Source organism: Myxocyprinus asiaticus, chromosome 12 (genome assembly GCF_019703515.2).
Source record: "Myxocyprinus asiaticus isolate MX2 ecotype Aquarium Trade chromosome 12, UBuf_Myxa_2, whole genome shotgun sequence".
In the NCBI taxonomy this organism is placed as follows: Eukaryota; Metazoa; Chordata; class Actinopteri; order Cypriniformes; family Catostomidae; genus Myxocyprinus; species Myxocyprinus asiaticus.
Genome location: NC_059355.1, coordinates 39,949,619 through 39,975,237, shown reverse-complemented (window position 1 = coordinate 39,975,237; position 25,619 = coordinate 39,949,619). Strand labels below are relative to the sequence as shown.

The following is a 25,619-nucleotide window of genomic DNA, read 5'->3' as shown; positions in this document are numbered from 1 at the left end:
AAAAAAAATGTCCATGCTTTAGTCCAGTGTTTCCCACTAGTGTGCCATGAAAGATTGTCAGGTGTGCCATGGAAAATTATCAAATTCCACAAAATAAATAAATGCATGAAAAAAAAAAAAAATAAATAAAAAAATTCAGGGATCCAAACTCCTCACCTTTTGGAGAAATTTGCCGTTTTGAAACCATAATCGGTCACTTTTGTGGTTGTGATGAGCAATGATTAATGTGCAAAAGTGACTGATATTTATACGTGTTAAGGGTCTTTCACATGACTCGCGTCGGCGCTGCGGAATACAATGAAATCTATGAAGTTTACACTTTACACAAGTGTTTTTCACACACACATTTTTGCTTCAATAATGTGTTTGAGAGTAATAAGCAAAAATAAATATGTAAAAACTGTCCAAATTTGTGAAGAGACATTGAATGTCTCATGATTTCTTTTAATTAAATATTACCTTATCGTTTACGAATATCAGAGACCCCAGTTATTGAACTAATTTAAATTCACCATGAAAACGCTTAGACCTAAACATAAACGAGTCCTTTTATTACTTTCTGCTATTAAAGCAACTGCAAGCTTTTTTCTCTCTTCCAAATACACGTTTTCAATGTTTATTGTGCACACCTCCCGCCCCTCTGTGACGCTTTCTGCAACTCTTGTCTTGTGGAGGGCAATGCGGCACTTGATGCTGGCATTGAACGGAGCGTTGATGCCTCGACTCAACTCGTGATATGTGCCCTCGACTCAACTCGTGATATGTGCTTTACAATGACGAAAGAACATTATTGAAACTCAAAATTATTATTATTTGTCTATTATTGTGGTCTTTTCTGATAAAAGCCATGCGCAGCAGTTTAAATAAAAATGATACCGTAGATCTGCTTTGTGTTTATAATTCTTATACTGAAGTCAGTAGATTTGTAGCCATGCAAGTTTTAATAAAGGAGAAGGTAAGGACGTTATTGAAACTCACTTTTATTAGACTATTATTTTTGTCTTTTGGATGGAAAATAATGCTCAGACTGAAGGAAGACTATAGATCTGCTTTGTTCTTTTAATGCTTAAACACTATAAAGTCTTTTGGTAGATTTCGGTCATTGACTCAAAATGATTCACTGACTCACTCATAGCACATAAGACACTCATTTGTCGCCACCTAGTGACATTTCCAGAAGGGGTCACTGAACTAATCAGTTACTAAAATTGAACAAATTTGTGAAACAGAAGCAAGCCCACCAAAATACTCTTTATTTTGCAGCTAATTGTGCTCAATTGTAAACTTGAATAAACTTGAATCACTAAAATAGCTGGAATTGGTGCTTTTAGCTTATTCTTTAAAATGTTCGTGGACCAGTGATAGTCTTACCTTTTTCGCCCCTCATGAGTTTGCATCCCTGTAATTTGTTGTGACATTGCAAGAACAAATCTACAAATTAGAAAAGAAGCAAATTTGTTGTTTTTTCATTACCCATTTAGTGCTCTTGCCACCTGTGACCTCATACAGCCTACCTATGTGACTTGTTTTTTTTTTTTGCATAGCCAAATTTCAAACATTACAAGTAAACACACTACTAAGACGGACATAAAACATGGACAAGTTCTTGAAAAGGAAAAATATTGACGATGGTTAGCCTATGTGGGATAGTGGTGTGCTGTAGAATTTTTTTAGTCGTAAAAAGTGTGCTGTGGCAGAAAAAAGGTTGGGAAACACTGCTTTAGTCGATTGTTTAAAGTGGGTGTTCCATACCTGAATGCAACAGTGGGTGTGGTCTTGATAGTGGGCTAAATGACAGGTGGTTGGAGGGGAGTGGTTGAAAATAAGAGGGATTGGTGACGTCAGCCAAAAAGGAAAGTTGTTTTTGAGGAGTTATTAAATTTTGATGAAAGATTACAAAGACATATTAAAGCATGTTTAATCAGGAAACTGGTTCGAGTACTAATTACCTTATCATAGCATGCATGTTAATTAGTTTTTTCCTGAGTAGGTTTCTCTTTTTTTTTTCCCAATTGAATGTTCAAATGAATTTAAAGGAGGAAAAAAAAACTGATGGAACTTTTCTTTGATGTTCTGTTTACATCTGTGTGTTTAGACTGAAATGCGGCACGTTAAAACAAATTATTCGCTGGTTTGAACTTGGCAGAAATAAGGGTGGTCTTAATTGATATGTTGTTGCTTATTTTAAATGAGTAAAACCTTAGCAGACGGATCATTATGAAAGCACACTAATTATCTTAAACACTCGGCTCGGGAGCAAACCTGCCTCGTTCACATAAAAGCATACACTGCTGCCTTTTTTCCCCTTGGTGCTTTGAGAAACCGAATGAAAGTGAATCAGTCTGAGTCATTGTCCCCTCACTTCAAGAAACTGTTTGAAAGATGCTCATCACAGCTCTTCAGCGTGGCTCAATCTGAGCTGACGGGTGTTTGAGGCTGTAAAACCTCTGTTTTTGTTTTTCAGACTTGTATCCACGCTCACTGTTATAAGGGTTGCCATACAGGTGGTTTCGCTCTCTTGTGCGGCAGTTTACCCAAGCAAATTAAAATGTTTACACAAATGCCATGATGACATAATTTCAGGTCCAGAAAGTTTCAGTAAAAATGAAAAGTAGTGCCTTTGCACGTACTTAGTCAAGCAGGTGGTGATATCCAATCTCTTAAAAATAAAACTCTAAAAAAAAAAAAAAAAAAAAACCATTATTCAAGTTCTGGTTGTATTGTGCAGAAAAAAAAAACTCAGTTTAAATTTATTTTGCTTAATTCTTTAAATTTCTTTGTCGGATCTTTTAAATTAATTTCTTTCACTTTACAGGTCTATTTGCTAATACTAGTGTAAATGTATTAGGTATCATGAACAATGAACAGTATTTTTTAGAGCAATTAGTAATTTTGGTTAGTATTAAGTTATGAAAAGCTTCTAACGCATTAACTAATGTTAAGGTATAACAACTTCTCAAATTAGTATGTTGAAATTAGTACTATAAAAGTATTGTTTATTGTTAGTTCATGTAGCTTACTTATTGTAAATTGTTACCCCTTTACCACTAATATGTTTGTGTGATTTTAATTTACTTCTATTTCATTTTTCTTTTTTTTTTTTGCATTTAATTTCTAGTCATGTAAACTAAGTAGGGGTTTCACCGTCTGCCTAGCACCATTTGTTGTTGTCGTTTTTTTTTCTTTCTCTCGTTTCGAAATGTAAAGTGGAGCTAAACTCTCCGAGTGTTGAGAAAGAGGGCTGAGAAATGTACTTGGGGATTACTGGATATTTCTCTAAAAGCATTTTGATGTTATGGATGAACATAATGTACAATCTTCTAAAGTGTTGACTGATCAATTGGACAATGTTGGGAGAACTTCAAAGCTGGAAAATGAGTGAATCAATCTTTTGATTGAATGTTATAGAGCAGTAAGATTGGAATTTTTAGTGCATTCCTGTGTACTTGATATACAATTGTTTTCACTGATTGAGAGGATGCTTTCAGGAGGTTTTATCACTTGTAGTTTGTTGGTAAAATGCACACTGTTTTTCTATGATGTAGTGTAGTGGTTAGAGCGAATCTTCTCTGTGAAAATTAATCTTTAGTCAATGAAAAATTACTGCATTAATAAAAAAAATAAAAATAAAGGCAGCGAGACCTAAATTTAGTTAGGGGAAGCTTTTGCTTTATTTGTCGATTGATTAAAAAAAAAAAAGTCATAAAAATCAAGCATTTATAAATCCTGTGACCAAATTAAATGCTGTTGGTTTGTGTTTGTGGTTTCAGATTTCTCAAAGAGACTAAAGGGATATAAGCATACAGTCTGCGATCAACTGTCATTGCAGCTGAACATCCCTCCTGAGCTAGGTAAGAAGTGTCTTATCACACCAGCTCTTTTGCATTTAAGAAACATCACAATGTTTCTGAAATGTTGCCTTCTTTCTATTTATCTAGGCCAATACAATTTTGCATTAAATGGATAGTTCACTGAAAAATCAAAATTCTTTTATAACATACTTCCACTCATGTTGTCGCAAACCCATATGAACTACATTTATGGTGCTTATTTAGTCCTTTTTTGACCTTGACTGCCACAGTTCCCATTCACTTTTATTGTGTGAAAAGAGCAGCTTAGGCATTCTGCAAAACAACTCCTTTTGTGTTCCATTGAAGACAGAAACACGTATGGTTTGGAATGACATGGTGGTGAACCAGTAATTGCAAAATGTTCATTTTTGGGTGAGCTATTTCTTTAAAGACGCACAAAACATTCAGCACAGCTGTGGAGAAAGCGAAATAGGATAAAACTAAATATATAAACATTAAAATCTGAATTTGTTCGAGTGAATTCAAAAGCATCTAAAGAACAGGCCAGGATTCAAGGAGACAACATCTGAAGTTATTACACTTGTAAATTACTTTTCCATGCTCTTCGTTCTGTATTCTGTGCCTCTTATCATTTGCATCCTTAAGTTTAGATGGTGTTCCAAACCCATAACATTATTAATGACTGGTTTGCCATGCAGATTCTGAACCATGTGCTTGTTGTCACAATTGCCACATTCGTCAACTGTTTATGTGTAATGGAGTTGTATGGCTCATTCTAGAAGAAGTCTTTAGTAAAAATAGATTGCCGGTACTTAATATGCTTACCAAGATGTGCTTTCACATGGTTTAGCATCAAGGGCCCATCTTTTATCAGGGTGTTTGACAGTCGTGCTGTTTGTCACGTGCACCGCACAATTTGGATGACAGTGGTAACTGGCAGTCGAATAACCAAATTATTTAGTCATGGGTTTTAAACGGGAACGACAGCAAATGGATGTCAAATAAATGATGCAATTTATTCCCCCTTTCCTCCTCATCAGGCGGGCTGCCACGGGACTTCTGCCAGCCTTAAATAAGTGTTACCCAGATGGTACTCGCATGACGCCCACTTGGTTACAGAATTGTTCCACGGGAATAACTCGGCTTGCCACAACAAGCAATAGGTCAATTGAGCGGTGAATGCCTGTTGCTTGACTCGTTTTGCATATGCAAATCTCCTAATGTTGTGTCATTTCGGTAAATTCAAGGGAAGGCGAGCTCTCTGGGGTTCCTAAATGAATTGGAAAGGAGCCCAGTTAATGAGGGCAGAGAGGAGAGAGGTAAAGAGAGATGCTGCTCACTTCCTAAGCTCGCTTCCTTTAGCGAGCACATCACTTCCAAGTGACTCGGCTTCGTGCAAGCTTGTGGTAAAAGGAAATGTCTGTAGTGGGGCTATAGTGGTAATGGGATAGTCCAGAGGGTACTATGATAAGTTTTCTCCCTTTATTGTCTTTTTGAACAAGATGCTATACTAGGAGGTGTGGAAGACAATGCCATGGCCATTTTTTTGTCTCTTTTCCTCACTCCCTCAAGCTCTCTACATCAGTGGTTCTCCACTGGTTTTGCTTCAGCATTCAGGTTTTTTTTGGACATTAAGTAATAACTCAGATTTATTATTTATAGCGTTGACACGTCTTCATGTTGTTACAGACCCGTATGACTTTCTTTCATCTTTGTAACACAACAGGAGAAGTTTTGAAGAATTGTGACACTGCTCTTTTTTTTCCAAGCGCTGAAAGTGAATGACTGAGGCCAACATTCTGCATAACACCTGTTTATGTGTTCCATGAAAGGAAGAAAGCCATACAGGTTTTGTACAACATGGGGGTAAATAAATGATGACAGAATTTTAATTTAAGTGAGCTATTTATTTAAAGCAACCATTTAAATGTATTTATATTACACTCAACTTTACTAGCCAAACAATACAGAAATTATTTTAATGACTCTTAAAATGTCTCTTGAATTTCTATGATTTTATTTGCTCTGCAGCCAGCGGTCAGCACAAACCATGTTTATACTGTACTTGCTGCAAGTGAGCCCATATTTAATTTAATCTGAGTCATAGTTTTTCATGGTTTTTGCATAGTTTTCGAGGATGATAGCTTTTACATTTACAAGTATTTACATTGAAATTTAGAATAAGTGCCAAAACTGTACTGTCTCTTTAAGAATATGTTAGGGTGTTCAGCACATTAATGAGAATGAAGTCACAAGGCATCTTTACCGCATCCGTGTTGTCTCGTCTTTGGAGTCAAACCAAACTTTTACTCTCAACACGCAGCAAAAGAATCTTGATGCTGAACTTCTTCACCAATATACTACACAATCACTGGTGGGTCAAATGTGAAAACTTTCCAGCCAGTGACTAATCACGGACATTAGTCACAATAGTGCAAAATGTAGTTGCATATGTGAGTGATTTACTCTCTCTGCAGAGGGTTGTGCATATGATTTTAACCCATTCACACATCACTTTCTCCTGTACTGACGGATCCCCCAGCGTGAGTTCTTTAATATGTGCTGTAATTTAAAAAAATGTCACCGTACACTTAACAGCTGATGCACTGGAGGTCAGGTTATATATTATCAAACAGATAATGCGGTTTTTAGATGTTTATAATGGTTACTGATTTATTAAGATATTGTAGATAGATGATTGATTATGATAGATAAGATGAGATCGCGAACACGAACGTGATTGCCGCGTATGCAACATATTGTTTACATTGCAGTGCAGCAAGGGATTCTGAGTTTGTCATAGCGTAGAAGCATAAAAGGTTCTAAAAAACTAGCACTTTCACTTTCCCTGCCCTTGATGTTGTGAGAATGAGTGACAGACAGAATGGAAGAAGGCTCAAGTGTACTAACTAGTTTAGATATTCTTTGTTTGACATCAGAAAACTTCTCCGTAGTACTGCATCAAAACAGCCAGCTCCAACGTTAATGGCTTTATACTTTTATTCCCTGATTATTTGAATGTTTGTAAATAAATAAATGATATTGTGAACTGATTCATTATGACAACCACTCAGTCTCTCTCTGCTGGTAAACAACTGCATGAATGCAGATCTCATCATCAATGCAGTTTGATCGTATGCGTCTGAGCGCAGACTAGTGTAATCACACCGGTTTGATTGTACGTGCGAAAGGGTTAAGAATCGATATTGTGAGCGTTCAAATAAAGAACATGATTAATCCGAAAATCTATATTTTTTACCTAGCCCTACTAACTATGCATGATTTTATGGTTAGTTGCATTTCATTATTTGCATTTAGCATTTTTTTTCCCTAATGTCCGTGACCATATCAGAACCCATTTTTGGGTCAGGACCCACCAGTTGAGAACCACTGCTTTTTCTGTATCTATTTATTCTTCTGTCTTTTTCTCGTTCTCTCATTCTGCTCTCCCTTTTACTCTGTGTCTATCTTTTTCTAATTGTTATCTCCCAATCCCCCCACCCCCACTCAATCTTCTCTTTTCTCCTCCGCCCGCTTTGCTAGTGCAGCCACACTTTTACACCAGACTTTATGATATGCAGCTGGGCTGCAGTGCAACTGTGTCCTCTACATCTCCTTAACACACCACAGCTGCGATCAATGCTGCCCAGGCCGACAGCAGGGGCAGGACAATGTGGAGATGATTTTCTGCAGCCAAGACTTAAGTAAACAATCCAACAATCCACAGCCCTGAAACCTCCATAACACAAGCTCAGCTTACAACAACCAAAAGAATCGTGTTTTCATTTCACATGGTTTATTAAACATAACATACGATTGCCCTATAAGAAGCTGTATATCAACAGCATTGCTCCCCCGCTGGCAACCTGTTACGTTTTTGTAACGTTCAAGTAACATACAAAATGACTCTGGTTCCATTTGGATGGTCCTGTAGATGCATGGCTAACCACGACCACATGGGTAGAGAGGTGAAGAGACAATCAAGCAAAATTTAGGTCACAATCTTTTATTTAAGGATAGTGATCATATGAAGCCATTTATTATCACATAGTTGTTTGGCTCCTTTTTAAATCATAATGATAACAGAAATCACCCAAATGGCCCTGATCAAAAGTTTACCTAACCTTGAAAATTTGGCCTTGTTACAGACACACAAGGTGACACACACAGATTTAAATTGCAATTAAAGGTTAATTTCCCACACCTGTGGCTTTTTAAATTGCAATTAGTGTCTGTGTATAAATAGTCAATGAGTTTGTTAGCTCTCACGTGGTTGCACTGAGCAGGCTAGATACTGAGCCATGGGGAGCAGAAAAGAACTGTCAAAAGACCAGCGTAACAAGGTAATAGAACTTTATAAAGATGGAAAAGGATATAAAAAGATATCCAAAGCCTTGAAAATGCCAGTCAGTACTGTTCAATCACTTATTAAGAAGTGGAAAATTCAGGGATCTCTTGATACCAAGCCAAGGTCAGGTAGACCAAGAAACATTTCAGCCACAACTGCCAGAAGAATTGTTCGGGATACAAAGAAAAACCCACAGGTAACCTCAGGAGAAATACAGGCTGCTCTGGAAAAAGACGGTGTGATTGTTTCAAGGAGCGTAATATGACGATACTTGAACAAATGAGCTGCATGGTCGAGTTGCCAGAAAGAAGCCTTTACTGTGCCAATGCCACAAAAAAGCCCAGTTACAATATGCCCAACAAAACCTTGTCATGCCTCACAGCTTCTGGCACACTGTAATTTGGAGTGACAAGACCAACTTAGAGCTTTATGGTCACAACCATAAATGCTATGTTTGGAGAGGGGTCAACAAGGACTATAGTGAAAAGAATACCATCCCCACTGTGAAGCATGGTGGTGGTTCACTGAAGTTTTGGGGGTGTGTGAGCTCTAAAGGCACGGGAATCTTGTGAAAATTGATGGCAAGAGGAATGCAGCATGTTATCAGAAAATACTGGCAGACAATTTGCATTCTTCTGCACAAAAGCTGCACATGGGACGCTCTTGGACTTTCCAGCATGACAATGACCATAAGCACAAGGCCAAGTTGACCCTCCAGTGGTTACAGCAGAAAAAAGTGAAGGTTCTGGAGTGGCCATCACAGTCTCCTGACCTTAATATCATCGAGCCACTCTGGGAAGATCTCAAACGTGCGGTTCGTGCAAGACGACCAAAGACTTTGCATGACCTGGAGGCATTTTGCCAAGACGAATGGGCAGCTATACCACCTGCAAGAATTTGGGGCCTCATAGACAACTATTACAATAGACTGCACGCTGTCATTGATGCTAAAGGGGGCAATACACAGTATTAAGAACTAAGGGTATGCAGAATTTTGAACAGGGGTCATTTCATTTTTTTTCTTTGTTGCCATGTTTTGTTTTATGATTGTGCCATTCTGTTATAACCTACAGTTGAATATGAATCCCATAAGAAATAAAAGAAATGTGTTTTGCCTGCTCACTCATGTTTTCTTTAAAAATGGTACATATATTACCAATTCTCCAAGGGTATGGACCCAAGACATATTTAGGGATCAGAAAATAATAGACTATAATATAGACTTGGGGGTGGTTAACCACCTTGCAACCACCCAGAACATCCTAGCAACTACATAGCAAAGTGCTAAAAAAAACACTCAGAACACCTAAGGAACCAAATACAAATGCATTGGCCACCCCAAATAACACCATAGCTTCGTAATGGAGTTTAAAGGAGTAGTTGACCTTCAAAGGTCTGATCACCATCCACTTGCATTTTAAGGACGTTTTTCTATTTTTCTTCAAATATGTTCTGCTGAAGAAAGAAAGTCATAAACACCTGGGATATCATGAGGGTGAGTAAATGATGAGAGAATTTTTATTTTTGGGTGAACTAACCCTTTAACACTGCCACATTTGCTTTAGATAAAAACAAAAATTTGTTACTAGTTACTTAACTACCAAGTCTACTTTATCTGAAAGGAAAGCATGTAGGTAGACATATTTTCGTTGGATGAGATGCTCGCCAAGCTTTCATGTTGTGTTGATGTAGAGAACTTGTAGTTTAAAGGTGCAGTAATAAGATTCAGAAACCCTAGTTATTAATTACACCTCTGGCCATTAAGTGAACTGCAGCCAGCTACCTGTTGCTCATGCTCGCGCTCTTGCACACACTCCATTGGGACACGAGTGAGTGAGCATTAGCCAAAACGACGTAAAGTACAAAGAGACTGAACGTGATCCACCAGCATCATGCTGACAGATGAGGTAGCATAATTAAAATTACACAGTTATGATTGTTTTACTACAAACTTTGAGACTAAATTAAAACTACTTATCAGCTAACATAGCATACTGATACACACATACAGCTACATACTACCGAACTATACCAGACAGTTTACTGTTGCACTGCACTGTTTTGTTGCACTATTGTATGTTTTGTATGTCATATGCTGTACTACGATCAAGAAACCAGCGTATTTGCTTAAATTTATCATGTATACTTGATTTTTAGTATAAAGAGAAGATCGTTGAATTTATTTGAAAGTTACGAAGCAAGGTAGCTTGCAATTTGTCAGCGTTAGCAGGTAAGATCAAGTTAGCTAAAATTACACAGATCAATCCTTATGGCACTATATTTCACATGCTTTGCAGTTATGTAAGCTTACCTGTCCAGTAAGAAGAATGCCAATTCAGGGTCGGTTTTGATCCCCAAAAACGAACGAAGTTCCCTCCAGGAATCAAATGCCCTGCCGATGTTCACTCTAGTTTTCGCTCGACCACGATCACGTTCCTGCTTAGCCAGATGGGATTCAGTAGATAAATGTTTTTTTTTTTTTTAGTTTGTGTAGGAGTCGATGTTGTGCTGGGAGCCAGACATTTGCTGGATTCCATCTCTAAGATAACGTTACCTAGTGTTGCAGTTTGTTGTCGCTGTTGAATAGCGGAAGAGAAGCTATTAAGGCAAGGCTCTCGGGAGCGTGCATAAACGTCACATCCTTTGGATTTTCCCGGCAAAACCTTTGCATGAAAATCAGTCTACAGGCTTTAACAGGCAGCCTAGGAAGTCCGGGATGGGCTCATTTGCGTTACAAGCCGTTCACATATTGGCCAAAAAAAGGCGAATATTACGTGAAAATTGTTACATATTTCACCTTTAATCATGTTGGCCCTGAAGATTTCTAGAATGAAAAATCTTTTCTAAACACTGCAAAGTGGAGGGAGGTTTGAGCCTGTCAGTTTGCATTTGATTTTGCAATCGCTCCCCTTTACTATAAGATGCCAGTGTGTAAAAGTCAAGCCAAGTGTTTCATCATAAGCAGGGCTTTTTACAGGCAGTAAAAATGATTGTTTTATCACCTTGCAAATAACAGCAATAATTGGAAGCGCATATAACCTCAATCAACAAAATGTAAATGCTGCAGATTCTCATTTTGTATTCAATTATATCGCAGCTTGTAATCGACTATAAACCCAAACAAAACAATCAAAACACATATTAACAGGCTCAGCATGTTAAGGAAACAATCTTCTAAACTGAGATAATCCATCTCTGACAGCAATCTCCATATGCAACCCCCATCACCTTGTATTTGATTTTGTGTGATTCTCTGAAAGCATTGGAGGATGCAAGCTACCTCTAATGTTTCTCTTCCTCTTGCCCAGAGAATAACCCCTCACACTGCCAGCATTTTTTATTTTTTTTAAAGTGCAAAGAAAGATGAATTTGGGCCATAAATGCGCGTAGCACAAGGGCTTTTTATCCTAAATGGTCCTTAGAATTGTTATCTATAGGGATGGCGCATTCCCAGCTCTGTCGTGTTCAATCAAGTGTCCACTTAGCCACGGCCAGGAGTAATTGTTCCCAAGTGGGCCACACACTGACCTGTTAATGTCTGTGTTGACCCGCTAACCTTGTCAGCACGTCTAAGAGAAGAGCTTTAAATCATTGCGAACTCCTCCGGCTCTTTCCATGCTGCTGGGTCAAAAGGGAGGCTGCAGTTGGCAGACCACTCCCTTAAATTGTCCCGTCTTGGATAGGTCATTGGGGTGTTGTGTTGAAGATGGGGTTTCTGTTGGAAATATTCAAGACTCGCACTTCTTTATTGCCACGCAATCATGGTGGCGGTAATTGTGTTCATTATTGTGTAGTGCAATGGCAGAAAATGCACATATACCACAATAATACAGTACAATAGAGAACAGTGACAGTACAGAGTATTTACTGTGAGCATAACACTTTAAAATCTTGATTGCTAGGTGCTTGCTTACCGGCCTAGGTCAAAAGAGCCCATCCCCAAGTCTCTATGATATTCTGGTCCCTAGATAAGTCTATTGGATTTTGTTTTCAACTGTTTTATGGCCCACCAGTCAAAAATTGTAAGTCTGATTGCTTACAAAATTAATAGTATACCTTTCTCAACAAGCCGCATAATTCAAGGTTTTGTTCATGTCGGTAGCACAAATGGTGCAGGATGAGTTAGAGGTTTGTTCAAATACCTAACCCAAAATATGAGCAATAGTAAGAGTGATGCTTGCCTTAGCACCACTAATAAAGGTTCTTAAATGGTCAAACAACTTTTCACTGTTTATGGTTTAGTTGACTATAATAAGGCATAAATGAGATTACAAAATTACTTGGTGTTACGTAGATTCTTCAAACATACAGTAGATTCTTTAGATAAACATACTGTTTTGGTTTCTGTGTTCTTTAAAGAGTCATGACATGAAGAATTAAGTTTTCCCTGATCTTTGCATCTGACCACCTCCACAATAACACATTTAAACCTACTTCACCTTATTACTACTGTAGTCCTGCCCAGTAGTGGTAAGCAGTGATATGGCAAGGACAGAGCAGGTCAGTCAAGAGCAGAGAACGAATCACAACAGTGGGTGTTTAATGTCAAGTTTTAAAGGAGAAGCAGCACCAAAACCAAGCGTTTCTGACAAAGGGTCAAAATGAGGGTAGAAAATTATCATGTTTTATAAATATACTAATTTTTTATTTTATTTTTTGCAAAAAAACTTAACTAAGATCATAAGTGAACCTCAAGAAACATATTAAGATAATAAAAAATGGCATGTCATGACCCCTTTAAAGTCCCAATACATTAAGGGGTTTCTAAAGTACTAGAGAGAGAAAAAAAGCTATTTAAAGGAATGTTCCGGGTTCAATACAAGTTAAGCTCAATCGACAGCATTTGGGGCATAATGTTGATTACAAAATTTTTTTTTATTTTGACTCATCCCTCCTTTTCTTTAAAAAAAGCTAAAATTGAGGTCACAGTGAGGCACTTACAATGGAAGTGAATGGAGACAATAAGTGAATGTGGCCAATGTTTGTAGGGGTTAAACAGAAATTTGAAGCTTATAATTTTATAAAAGCACTTGCAGTAATTCTTCTGTTAAAAATTGTATTATTTGAGCTGTAAAGTTGTTTAAATTGTCATTTTTACAGTAATTTTAGGGTTTGTTGACATTACATCATGGTAATGAAGTTGTAAAATTGGCTAAAACTTTACACAGAAAAGGTTAGTAAGCGATTTCATCACACTAAAATCATGTTTACACACACATCCTTTGTCTTGTGGCCATATTATTGAAACAGTGAGTATTTTAAAGTTCAAAAATCGGACCCCATTCACTTCCACTGGAAGTGCCTCACTAACCTCATTTTTATTTATTTTTTTTGGTAAAGAAAATGATTTTTTTGATTGCATGCCTTATTGTGATGGATGGTGAGACCACATCTTTGAGAACACAAAAACAAAATAGTGTGTACGTCCTATCACACTGTGTGATTTTTGCCAATCTGTTTGCAGTTGTGGGAAACTTGACACACAAATAAGTGGCAATTATCAGACTACTCTAAAGAGGCTGGTAACTGGCTTGTCTCTCAGACTGACAGGGATTGCAATTTGTGCGAAATGCTTGGATTAAAAACACATGTTGGAGCTGCTGAGGGGTGTTGTACTGCAGCTGGTATGCAACAAGCCACTTAATGAACTAGTTGGGGCTAATATGCTTATGTGTGTGCATGTGCGTGTGGTCTCTCTTACTATTGAGGAACGTTTAGCGTTAAAGAAGACATTTTAAAGGTAAATGTATGCGCTACTGCTCCTCCGGGTGTTTTAATCCCTTTTGCACTGTTTACACTGTTATTAAAGGGATAGTTCACCCAAAAATAATCTCATTATTTACTCACCCTCATGATATCCCAGGTGTGTATGATTTTCTTCACCAGAACACATTTGAAGAAAAATAGAAAAATATCTTAGCTCAGTATGTCCTTAAAATGCAAGTGAATGTCAGCATAAACGTCATTGATATGACTCCAGCGGTTAAATTAATGTCTTCTAAAGTGATGCGATCGCTTTTGGTGTGAAAAAATATAAATATTTAAGTACTTCTTTATTCCAGCAGCGGTACGCGTGACATAATTGCATTGGCATTTGAAACACGTGAGAACAGAGGCAAGTGCATCACAGCCGGAAGAGCAGCGCTGTTTACAAGTGGGGAGGAGGAACACTGTACAGTAGCTTAGTTGATTTTGATTTAGATCTGTAGTTATGTTTCTTTACTCACAATGGTGCATTTTGTGCTTATCCTGGATGTCTTAACTGAGTGGAGAACGTGAGATTACGTCAGTATCATGGCAACACGTATACGTGACACGAGAGACCGCGTGATCCCCACCCTCTCATGAAGCCTACCGGAAGTGTTTGATTATAGTTAAAAAGTACTTAAATATTGATCTTTTTCACACCAAAAGTGATCATATCACTTTAGAAGACATTCATTTAACTGCTGGAGTTGTATCGATGATGTTTATGCTGACTGTATGTGATTTTTGGAGCTTCAAAAGAGAAATCGCCATTCACTTGCGTTTTAAGGACCTACTGAGCTACTGATATTTTTCAATTTTTCTTCAAATGTGTTTTGGTGAAGAAAGTAAGTCACACACACCTGGGATATCTTGAGGGTGAGTAAATAATGAAAGAATTACAATTTTTGGGTGAACTATCCCTTGAAAAGAGATAGTTTAGAATGTAATTCTAAGTCTAGAATTTACTTGGAATGGTGCCAAAAAATATCCAGTGAGCGGCAGTTCTGTGGATGGAAATGCATTGTTGATGAGAAAGATCAACAGAGAATGGCCAGACTGGTTCGAACTGACAAAGTCTATGGTAACTCGGATAACCGCTCTGTACAATTGTGGTGAGAAGAATAGCATCTCAGAATGCTATTCTGAGATGCGGGTTGGTGCTGTTTTGGTGGCACGAGGGGGACCTACACAATATTAGGTAGGTGGTTTTAATTTTGTGGCTGATCAGTGTATATACATGTATGTCTGTGTGTGTGTGTGTGTGTGTGTGTGTGTGTGTGTGTGTGTGTGTATATGTAGTGGCTGATCGGTGTATATAAACAGGGCTCCAGACTAACATTTTACAGCTGTGGCATTGGTGACACCAAGTTCGAAAGATGGTGGCTCCAGCACCTGTTTTGGTAGCTCTGGTGGGTTTTAGGGTGTTTAAATTGAAATAAAAAAATGATGGACAGAAAACAATAATATTGGTGATATTTTTTATTGAATCACAAATGCATTTAACAATATTAATATTGCTTATTTTTTTGTCACACAGAAATGCACATTTGACAGTAAAGCATTGATTGAGTTGGAATGATGATGTGAATTTACTGATATTTACAACAATGAAATCTGTTAAAAGATAATTAACACCTAATTTATTTAGGGTTTTGTTCAAACATCCTGAAAGTAGGACTCCATTACTGATTTTGTTCTTCCTTTTATCAGGCTCTTATTTACTGAATTAACATTTTCCTTCAATTAAAGTTCGTTTGAACTGAACTTATTTACACACACACACACGAGAGAGAGAGAGAGAGAACTCATAGCTTCATAATTCATCGGGGTCCAGGCTTTAAAACTCTTGTTAAATTCTCCTTTGTACTTGCCTTTATAATACTTAATCATAGTTGTTGCATAGTATCGGGAGTTAAACTGTGGTATTAGTAAGATTGTTGTCCAAGGTAAAACCATGCTTCTCATTACCATGTTTAGGTATAACTGAGGTTTCTAAAAAAAAAAGACTATGAAATTAGTAATGATAAAGCAATATCACACAAGCAAGAGTGCTGGCCCTACATCAGCACGGCTGTGATTCGGCCACAGGTAATCACAGCCGTGCTGATTTCGGGCCATACAGCACGATTGTGAATTTGATATTGCTTTTATACAACAGTTAAAATAAAAAGTAAATACAAAAATTAGGAAAAAATGGACTGTCGCAAAAAACAAAAACGCATTCGTGCATGGAAATACTTTCTTACGGCATGGATCAGGATCTTCCGTTGCTAGTTCAAAAGATGCGCACATGCCTCCTGCTATTCAATAACATTACAACAGCCCAAACAGTGGCTTGGGCTGTTTTTTGTTTTTGTTTTTTGTTTGTGTGTTTGAGAGTGAGTGAGAGAGAGAGAGAGTAATGGAGCTTGTGTGTTTATCTGCGTCTGTCGTGATTCCTAAGCAGTAGTGTAGTGCTCGTCAGCTTGCTGAAGATAATGGGATTTCTAGTCAAATACATCCTATTTTCTCTGTGTAAAAATAGTCGTCAAAGCGGGGACACCACCTGAGTATTTCGCAGTAGCCGGTGCACAAGAGTCGTTCACTATAGAAACCATTCTCTCCTCCGCCATGTTGATTACATCTCCTCACAACGTGGAAACTGAGTATTTGTGATTACTCTGTCGGATGTGTCTCTCAGCTGTGATAAACCTTAATGCTGAAGCTGTTCCCAGCTGTAGTATAGTAGTAATCTGAGCGATCATGGAGTGAGAGACAATGCAGATGACGTCAAAGAAACCGCTCGCTGACTGATGTGCATGCTGACTCGATGCACTTCAAACTTAACTGGCTCATAACACACAAAAATTGTCTTTTGTCACCACCTGCTGGCTAAAATCTTTAATGTCACAGGGATAAATAAAAAGACACACATCTAGCTCTTTTACACATCTGCGCTGCTCTTACAATTTAGTTTAGAATGCCATGAACACAAGTGCAGTGATAAAAACAGTGAAGCGTACAAATGCTGATGGTGTGAGACATGAGTACTCATGGAACGTCTCTCGTCCAGTCAGATTCGAGGACCGGAAGTAACTATTGTATAATAAACAATATCCTAAACACATGTAAAAACTATAAAAACAACACCTATAAAAGTGACTTATATTCCCTGATATAAAAATTTTAATATAAATAGTAATGTAGTAATTACTATTATTAAGTAGTAACGTTAATTTTTTATATACAACATTACTGTTAAAACACCATCATTCTAAAGTTAGTGTTACTGTATAGTAACTGCAAGGTAAATTTCTATAATGGTGGTGACGTGTGGATTAAAAAGCCTTGGAATTACCGCTTTGCATGGCTTGATGTTTTCCTGTTTACATTGTCACTGCTGTTTAGAATAACAGGGTTGTTTAATCAGGTTACAACTAGCTTCAGCACGGAGCCTTTAAGTTTCCATATCATAATGGTGTATAACAGAGAATTCTGTGTTGAATTCAAATGGGTCACGTGACTCGCACTGCGTTTACCACTGGACAGTGTGGAGGGTGCACAGAGCATGTTTGTCAGCGCTGCGCGGATCACCAGTCCAGCTCTGCTCTCGCGCTGTGGCCAGCAGATGCGCTGCATGGTTTAATCAGAGATTCTTTTATACTGTGATAATACCCTTCACAGCTATACCAAAGGAGAGAGCGTAACGGTTAACTAGCATAATCCGATAAATATATGCACTGGCGGCCAAAAGTTTGGACTAATGTACAGATTTCGCTGTTTCAGAAGGAAATTGGTACTTTAATTCACCAAAGTGGCATTCAACTGACCACAAAGTATGGTCAGGACATTACTGATGTTAAAACAGCACCATCACTATTTGAAAGTCATTTTTGATCAAATATAGACAGGCCCCATTTCCAGCAGCCATCACTCCAACACCTTATCCTTGAGTAATCATGCTAAATTGCTAATTTGGAGCTAGAAAATCACTTGCCATTATATCAAACACCACTGAAAGCTATTTGGTTTTTAAATGAAGCTTAACATTGTCTTTTGTGTTTGTTTTTAATTTGCCACAGTCTGCAATAGACTGGCATGTCTTAAGGTCAATATTAGGTAAAAGAAAATGGCAAAAAAGAAACCGCTTTCTCTAGAAACTCATCAGTCAATCATTGTTTTGAGGAATGAAGGCTATACAATGCTTGAAATTGCATACAATGGTGTACACTTCAGGCTTCAAAGACAAAGGACGACTGGCTCTAACAAGGACAGAAAGAGATGTGGAAGGCCCAGATGTACAACTAAACAAGGAAATAAGTACATCAGAGTCTTTAGTTTGAGAAATAGATGCCTCATGTCCTCAGCTGACAGCTTCATTGAATTCTACTCGCTCAACACCAGTTTCATGTACAACAGTAAAGAGAAGACTCTTTGGAAGAATTGTGAAGAAAAAGCCACTTTTGAAACAGAAAAACAAAAAGAAAAGGTTAGAGTGGGCAAAGAAACAGACATTGGACAACAGATCATTGGAAAAGAGTGTTATGGATTTTAACCCCATTGAGCTTTTGTGGGATCAGCTAGACTGTAAGGTGCATGAGAAGTGCCCGACAAGCCAGCCACATCTATGTCAAGTGCTACAGGAAGCGTGGGGTGAAATGTCACCTGAGTATCTGGACAAACTGACAGCTAGAATGCATGGAGGAGTTTTTGATGAGAACTCTTTAAAGTAGTGTAAGAAGTTCTGAACATGGGGGCCTGGGTAGCTCAGTGAGTATTGATGCTGGAGTCGCGAGTTCGAATCCAGGGTGTGCTGAGTGACTTCAGCCAGGTCTCCTAAGCAACCAAATTGGCCCGGTTGCTAGGGAGGGTAGAGTCACATGGGGTAACCTCCTCGTGGTGGCGATTAGTGGTTCTCGCTCTCAATGGGGCACGTGGTAAGTTGTGAATGGATCGCTGAGTGTAGCACGATTCTCCACATGCAGAGTCTCCGCGGTGTCATGCACGACGAGCCACATGATAAAATGCATGGATTGATGGTCTCAGAAGCGGAGGCAACCGAGACTTGTCCTCCACCACCCAGATTGAGGTGAGTAACTGTGCCACCACGAGGACCTACTAAGTAGTGGGAATTGGGCATTCCAAATTGGGAGAAAAGGGGATAATAAAAATAAATAAATAAAAAAGTTCTGTTTTTTTTTTTTTTTTTTTTTAAATTGTAATAGTAATTTTTCACATTATGAATGTCCTGACTATATTGGATATGACTGACACATTGTGATCAGTTGAATGCCACTTTGGTTAAAAGTACCAATTTCTTTCCATAAGAGCAAAATCTGTACATTATTCCAAACTTTTGGCCGCCAGTGTATACAGTATATAATTTAAGTTGGAATTTTTTTTTTTTTCATACAGTCAGAGAAAGTCATTTCGGCCATCCAGTAAAAAAACTGTAAAAGTTACAGTTAAATAATCCAGACTTGATTTGTTTATCATTTTTCACTAAATGAACATTGTGATGAATGGTATTGTCATTTTATGTAAATTAATTATAACAACGCATGGTTATAGAGCGCAACAGTCTGGTTCCCTAAGTAAAAATCCCATAAATTTTTTCCTTGGAGGAATATATTTTTAACAATAACTTCTAAAGCTTTAAAGACAGACCCACCTTTAGCTCCAAGGTTCTTAATTAATGGTAAATGCTTCTGCTGAAGCCATCAGTATGTCTTATTTCTACCTAATAAAAAAAAAAAAAAAAAAAAAATATATATATATATATATATTTTAATAGTTGAATTCCTGGTGAAGTTCGTAATGTTGTGATTCACCTCAGAGCTGGTTGGTTTGGTTCATGCTTAGAACTCTTTTATGAAGGATTTTATGAAATCCCCATTGAAAAATAATTACTGGAAAAAATACATTGCGAAACATGCTGAAAAAGTGGCCGAGCACTGTTGCGCTCTATAAACCGCAATGTTTACCTACTGGTATGGTCTTTAGGAATATTTAATGGCCAAATAAAAAATGCATTAAAATCATCATGGTATTCACGATGTTGGTTAATATTATGTCACCAATAAAATAACGACTATATCATTAATATATAAATGATCACCCATCCCTACATTGAATGCTATGGCAACAATAGCTGAGATATTTGTCCTCACACTATTAAAATGTCTCTACGCAGACTGCTTTAACCCATCATTTTTTTTTTTTTTTTTGTCACTTTCTGTTCTGTCTCTCCTTTTCTCACCTTTTTTTTTTAATCCCCCTTGTCTCTTACCCTTTTTTTCTGTCACTCTCTCTTTTTCTCCCTGTTCCTCTCCGAGTGTCACTCTTAATAAGAACACACTTGACTCAATGCTGACCCCTGCAATAAGCGTTTTACTACGCAAATCACCGTAACTGATGGACTCTGCTGATTGGTCAGAGCTACATGTCAGTGACTTACGGGATCTGACAAAACGTTCCGGAGAATTCTGTCAAAGGGTGTGTGGCCGCAGCATTTACTTAAATGAGTCGTCTCTTGAGTCACTACCATTCATCAGAACAGTACTGCAGATTCGGTCCGATTATCAGATGCTGTGTGTAAATATCACAAGTGTCAGAAACACTTGCTGTTAAAAATCTGAAAATGTGTTAAGATGCATTTAGGTCAGTCCTGGAATTAATTTGTCACCAAATTAAGCATTTGTGGTCAGATTTCATCACGTTTTGCCTTTTTCCTTTCTCTTTTGAGTCATCATCCAGGTTTATGTGGGTTGAGTGAATTTAAGGGACTTCCCCCACCTTTACAAAATGGTATCCATTCCTGTTTGTAATTTGCTTATGTTAATATGAACTTATCACACCCTCTTTCTCTTTCTTTTCTTATTTCATAATTCAGATTGAGTTAGCTGCACCACATCCAATGGTTCCACCCCTTTGTTCCTGTCTCTGAATTCTGATTGGAAAAATGGAATGTCAGTCTCGTCAAGAGAAGTGATTGTGGTATGTTATCGACAGAATTCATCCCTGCAGCCCTACAAATTGTTTTATTCACTATGCTATATCTTTGTTTTTTTGTTTTGTTTTTTTGTGTAGTAGTAGTAGTAGTAGTAGAGAATTTGTTTATTTTTTTTAACGACTATAACCCAGATGAAAATTGTTTTGCTCTTTCATTTCTCAAGAGACTTAATGGATTTTTATAAAATGATTAAAGCTATAGGGTACAATGGGGCTAAAGGCACCCCCTTAAGGAAATTTGGCTTTTTTCTGGTCACAAAATTTATCAAGGTAAAAAAAAATATATATATTGATTTATTTTTATTGAATAATGATGGAACAACATAATTTGTGTGAAAAGAAATAACAACGGAAGGTTGTTTCAATTAAAATTCAGTTTTTAAAAAAAGGTGGTGAGGGAGCCTTTTATCCCTCACATGGGATAAAAGGCCCCTAGGGGGTTTAAAGTGATATCGTGTAGATACCGGGGTAATAAGTATAGTGCAAAAATAGTCAACTAATGCAAACAAATTTGAGACACCAAGATGCTTTTTTTGAGTAAGAAATTAAGATGATGCTTACTCAAAATAACTACTACAGAAAAATTCAACCATTTCCTGTTAATTTCAAACAAATTTGTCATTTTATTACACCTCAAGTATTCTATAAACAGACTAATCTCTATCATGATTGGATGAGTCTATGTGAGCCCACTTTGAAAAATTTTCATATAAATCTATTGCCCCCACTCAAGAAAAACTATGTGTTTAATAGGGGCCTTTAGCCCCTACAACAGGGGGACCTTTCACCCTAAATACTATTCTTTCACTTATTGGACAGCTATTGAAAAATATTTGATTTAAAGACCTTAAACAAAACTGAAAATGATAAAGATGTATTTTGTCTAAAAAAGAATTAATAATTTCCAGGATATTCATTAGCTACATAAATGTGCAACATTTAAAAAAAGATTAAAAATGAAATCAAATTGATTCAAAATCAATCAACCTTGAGACACCACACGCAAATATGTAATAGATCAGGAACATTTTGCTGTGCATAGTGACAAACAGGTGTTTAGGACAGTGCTGTGGTATTTTTTGTCGCTATTTAGTTTTTTGGGAGAAAATAAAATCAATGGAGCCTTTTACCCTGCAGAGCATTTAGCCCCGTTGTACCCTACAATTAAGTGGATAGTATAGCTCTGATCATTTGTAAGATTTTGATGAGAAATGTTCAAGTTCATATCGAAATCTCAGACTTTTGATTGCAGATATGTCTTGGCAAATCTGAGTTTGAGTTTGAGACATTGTTGAGATCTCTACTGAAACTCTAGAGGTTGTGAGATTGCTTTAAAACTTGGTATGAAATATCAGGAGACTCCAATATTATCTCCATTTCAAGGAATAATTCACCCAAAATTGAAAAATCTCATTATTAATACTCATCATTTACTCACCCTCATGCCATCCCAGGTGTGTATGACTTTCTTTTTTGGCTGAACACAAACAAAGATTTTTAGAAATTGATCTCCGCTCTGTTGGTCCATTTAATGTGTGAATGGTGGCCAGAACTTTAAAGCTCAAACAGCACATAAAGGCAGCATAAAAGTAATCCATATAACTTCAGTGGTTTAATCCATGTCCTCAGAAGCAATATTATAGGTGTGGATGAGAATCAGATCAATTTTTTGGGCCTTTTTACTATAAATTTTCCTCTCTGCCCAGGAGGTGGCGATATGCACAAAGAATGTTAATCGTCAAAAAAAAAAAAAAAAAAAAGAAGAAAGTGAAAGTGGACATTTAAAGTATATAAAAAATAATAATATTGATCTGTTTCTCACCCACACCTATCATAAAGCTTCTTAAGATCTGGTTTAAACCACAGGAGTCATATGGATTACTTTTATGCTGCCTTTTATATGCTTTTTGAACCTTCAATTTCACTTACATTGAATGGACCTACAGAGCTGAGATATTCTTCTAAAAATCTTTGTGTTCTGCAGAAGAAAGAAAGTCAGACACATCTGGGATGGCATGAGGATGAGTTAATGGTGAGAGAATTTTCCTTTTTGGGTGAACTATTCCTTTAATCTCTTTGCTGTCTTGAAGAAACAGCTGAGATATAAAGAGATCTTATTTGTGAATTTTCATGTCTTTTGGAAGACTCATTCTGAAACCCCAAACCTTCTGCTAAATTAAAAGTAGTTTTTTATCTGCACTGGGTTTCACCCCTTTACACATCTGCCTGCAGTTCTGTCCATTTGCCTTTGTCCTAGTTTTCTTGTCACTATCACTTTGCACTTATGCTGTGCTGTCATTCACCAGTCTTCCTGTCTTCTTCACTCGCAGCTACGTGTGTGCGTGCCTGCATATTCACGACTGGCAGAACACTTCTCTGTGGCGTAGTCCTGGCATGGTGCCAGTCCCTGCCTTTGCCCCCGATCAGAAGCGATTGTGACATTTGTGCCGAGGTAATGGAATCTTCGCGCAATTAAATCCCCGACTGCAAAGTGCTGTCACTCCATCCCTCCATCCCTCTCCTCTTTTTCATCCACAGGAGGGAAGACCGTGATGATGAGACCGTCTCAGCACGGCACCCCTCGCTAACTCTCGCCACGTCACTTTTTGTTTTTAACTTCTCCTCATAAATATCTCTCCGTCTGGCAATTAATTACCACAAATGTCAATTAACCCCCTCCCTCCAAAAAAATAGTATCATAGGAGAATCATATTTAAATTATAAAAATTACGTTGGATGGCGGCATCTTTAAATTGCTTTAATGAATTGTGCTGAAGGTGACAGTTGTTATTTTGCAGCCTGTCGTGGCGGGAAGCCCTCTGCGTGTTTTTATACAATGTGAAGTGGAGGATGAATAGAAGAAGAGATGAGATTTGAGAGGGGAAGAGAGGACATTTTCCGCAGTAACATTAGCTGCTCTATGTAATGCCTCATTTGTAGGATACAGCATGCAATGGCGTGAATCATTGTTTCTCTGCCAATGAGAGGAGCATTTAAGGGTCTCTTTCTGTTTCTTCCTCCCTTCCCTCTTTCATTCACACAATTGCTGATGCTGCATTTGCCCACTGGTTCTGCTTCAGGCTCGTTTCTCCATACTGCACGTTCTCATAGTTAACATTCAGAGCACCTCGTACACAACATAGATGGAAAAAAACAGGTGTGCATTTGGCAGATTGGAGGAGGCAGTTTCCTGAATGCATTTTTGAATGATTCTGTGTTTGATCTGTAATCTGTGACTGTACGCAGTGAGACAGAGGCAGGATTTCCAGGTCGAGTGTTCAAAGGCCCACTCCCATCCCATCTTCAATTAATGATCCATGCACCGTGTTCTCTTCACCTCAGACACAGGGACAGAATGTGGCCTGAGACAGTACTAGGAGGAGACAGACCACTTGTAGAAAAAAATTAACAGAAGAAATCGTAACTCTTAAAATGGTGACTGTTGGAACGGTAAAAGTTTTTTTTTTTAGAGGCACTACCTATTTATTTTTTTTTAATTTTTTTTATTGACTCCAGTAAGCACATGCAAATTAGCTTTATCGACATGAAGAATACAAAATAAGCAGGATAACGAGTGGCCAGATGACCATTTTTGCTAAATAAATACCAACTCCAGTGCAGAGTTGGAATTCCACTGTTTCTGGAGACTTTTTGTTCTCTTTCTTCATACATAATAACGTAATTTCAACTCAAACCATTATTTCATGTCCATTTTAATTAATCATCCATCCATCCCTCTGTCCTGCCGTCCCTCTGTCCTTCCGTCCGTCCGTCCATCCATCCCAAATTAAAGGTGTACTCAGTTACTTTTTGCTTGTCATCTTGGACTTGCAGTGACACCTAGTGGTGTGGATGCAGCATCTTTCAAAATCAATAGTTTTCAGTTACAGGTGTCAGTGTAGAAATTCACAATCACCCATGGTTAATTTAATCCAAGAGTGAAAGTGTCCCATAAAATGGTTACTGAGATTAAGCAAGTAGTATTAAGCTGGTCATGTGATTCTAAAATGGCAGCCCCCATGAGGGCGCCCCTACCCCATGTAGAATAAAACAGCTTTTATAAGGCTATTGATATGACTAGAGTACTCATCTCATGTGAGTGGTCACAATTTTATACAAATGTTTTCAAAATTACAATACATTTCTTTAGGAGTTAAACTTTTTTTAATGGGTGAAATTACTGAGTGGACCTTTAAACTCTGACAGGGTGATTGGGACAGTGAAAAGAAATTATCCCCCTTCTTACATAGTTACTTAATAATTAATTAAATGGACATGAAATAATGTTTTCAGTAGAAATTACATTATTACGTAAGACAAAAGAGAACACGAAGTCTACAGAAACAGCAGAATTCCACCTCTTTACGTTTGAGTTGGTTTTTATTTTGCGAAAATAAAACGAGTGGTCTGACCACATGAAATAATAATTTGAGTTTATTAGCTTACTTGTAGAGATCACAGAGTGATGCAAGAAGTTGGAAGGATGACTCACAATGCCCGGATGACTAGGCTGATATCACTTCATCTCTAGATGTCACCTATTGAAATATGTTTTCCAACTAGTGCATTTTGATGACAAAATTTGTGCCAGGTTTTGTGAGAATCACAAACTGCGTGAATGTGTAGGAGTTATTTTACACAGATAAAGTCACAGTTCTTGTATATTACATATTTATTATGACTATTACTATTAGTCATACTTATGGTTAAAAATTTGAACA

At 37.6% G+C, this 25,619-nt stretch overlaps 1 protein-coding gene across 9 annotated transcripts in view; it reads left to right on the top strand.

The window, feature by feature from the left end:
- The window catches only part of LOC127449108 (forkhead box protein P1-B), a 258,227-nt gene that overhangs the window by 9,398 nt on the left and 223,210 nt on the right, over nucleotides 1-25,619 (top strand). For 8 of the 9 annotated variants that reach the window (XR_007898662.1, XM_051712289.1, XM_051712285.1 and 5 more), the window contains exons 2-3: nucleotides 3,771-3,851; nucleotides 20,780-20,883. The gene's annotated coding sequence lies outside the window, so the exon portion shown is untranslated. Of the gene's footprint in view, nucleotides 1-3,770; nucleotides 3,852-20,779; nucleotides 20,884-23,228; nucleotides 23,351-25,619 lie in introns of all 9 variants that reach the window. The other variant, XM_051712283.1, reaches the window with a different exon arrangement.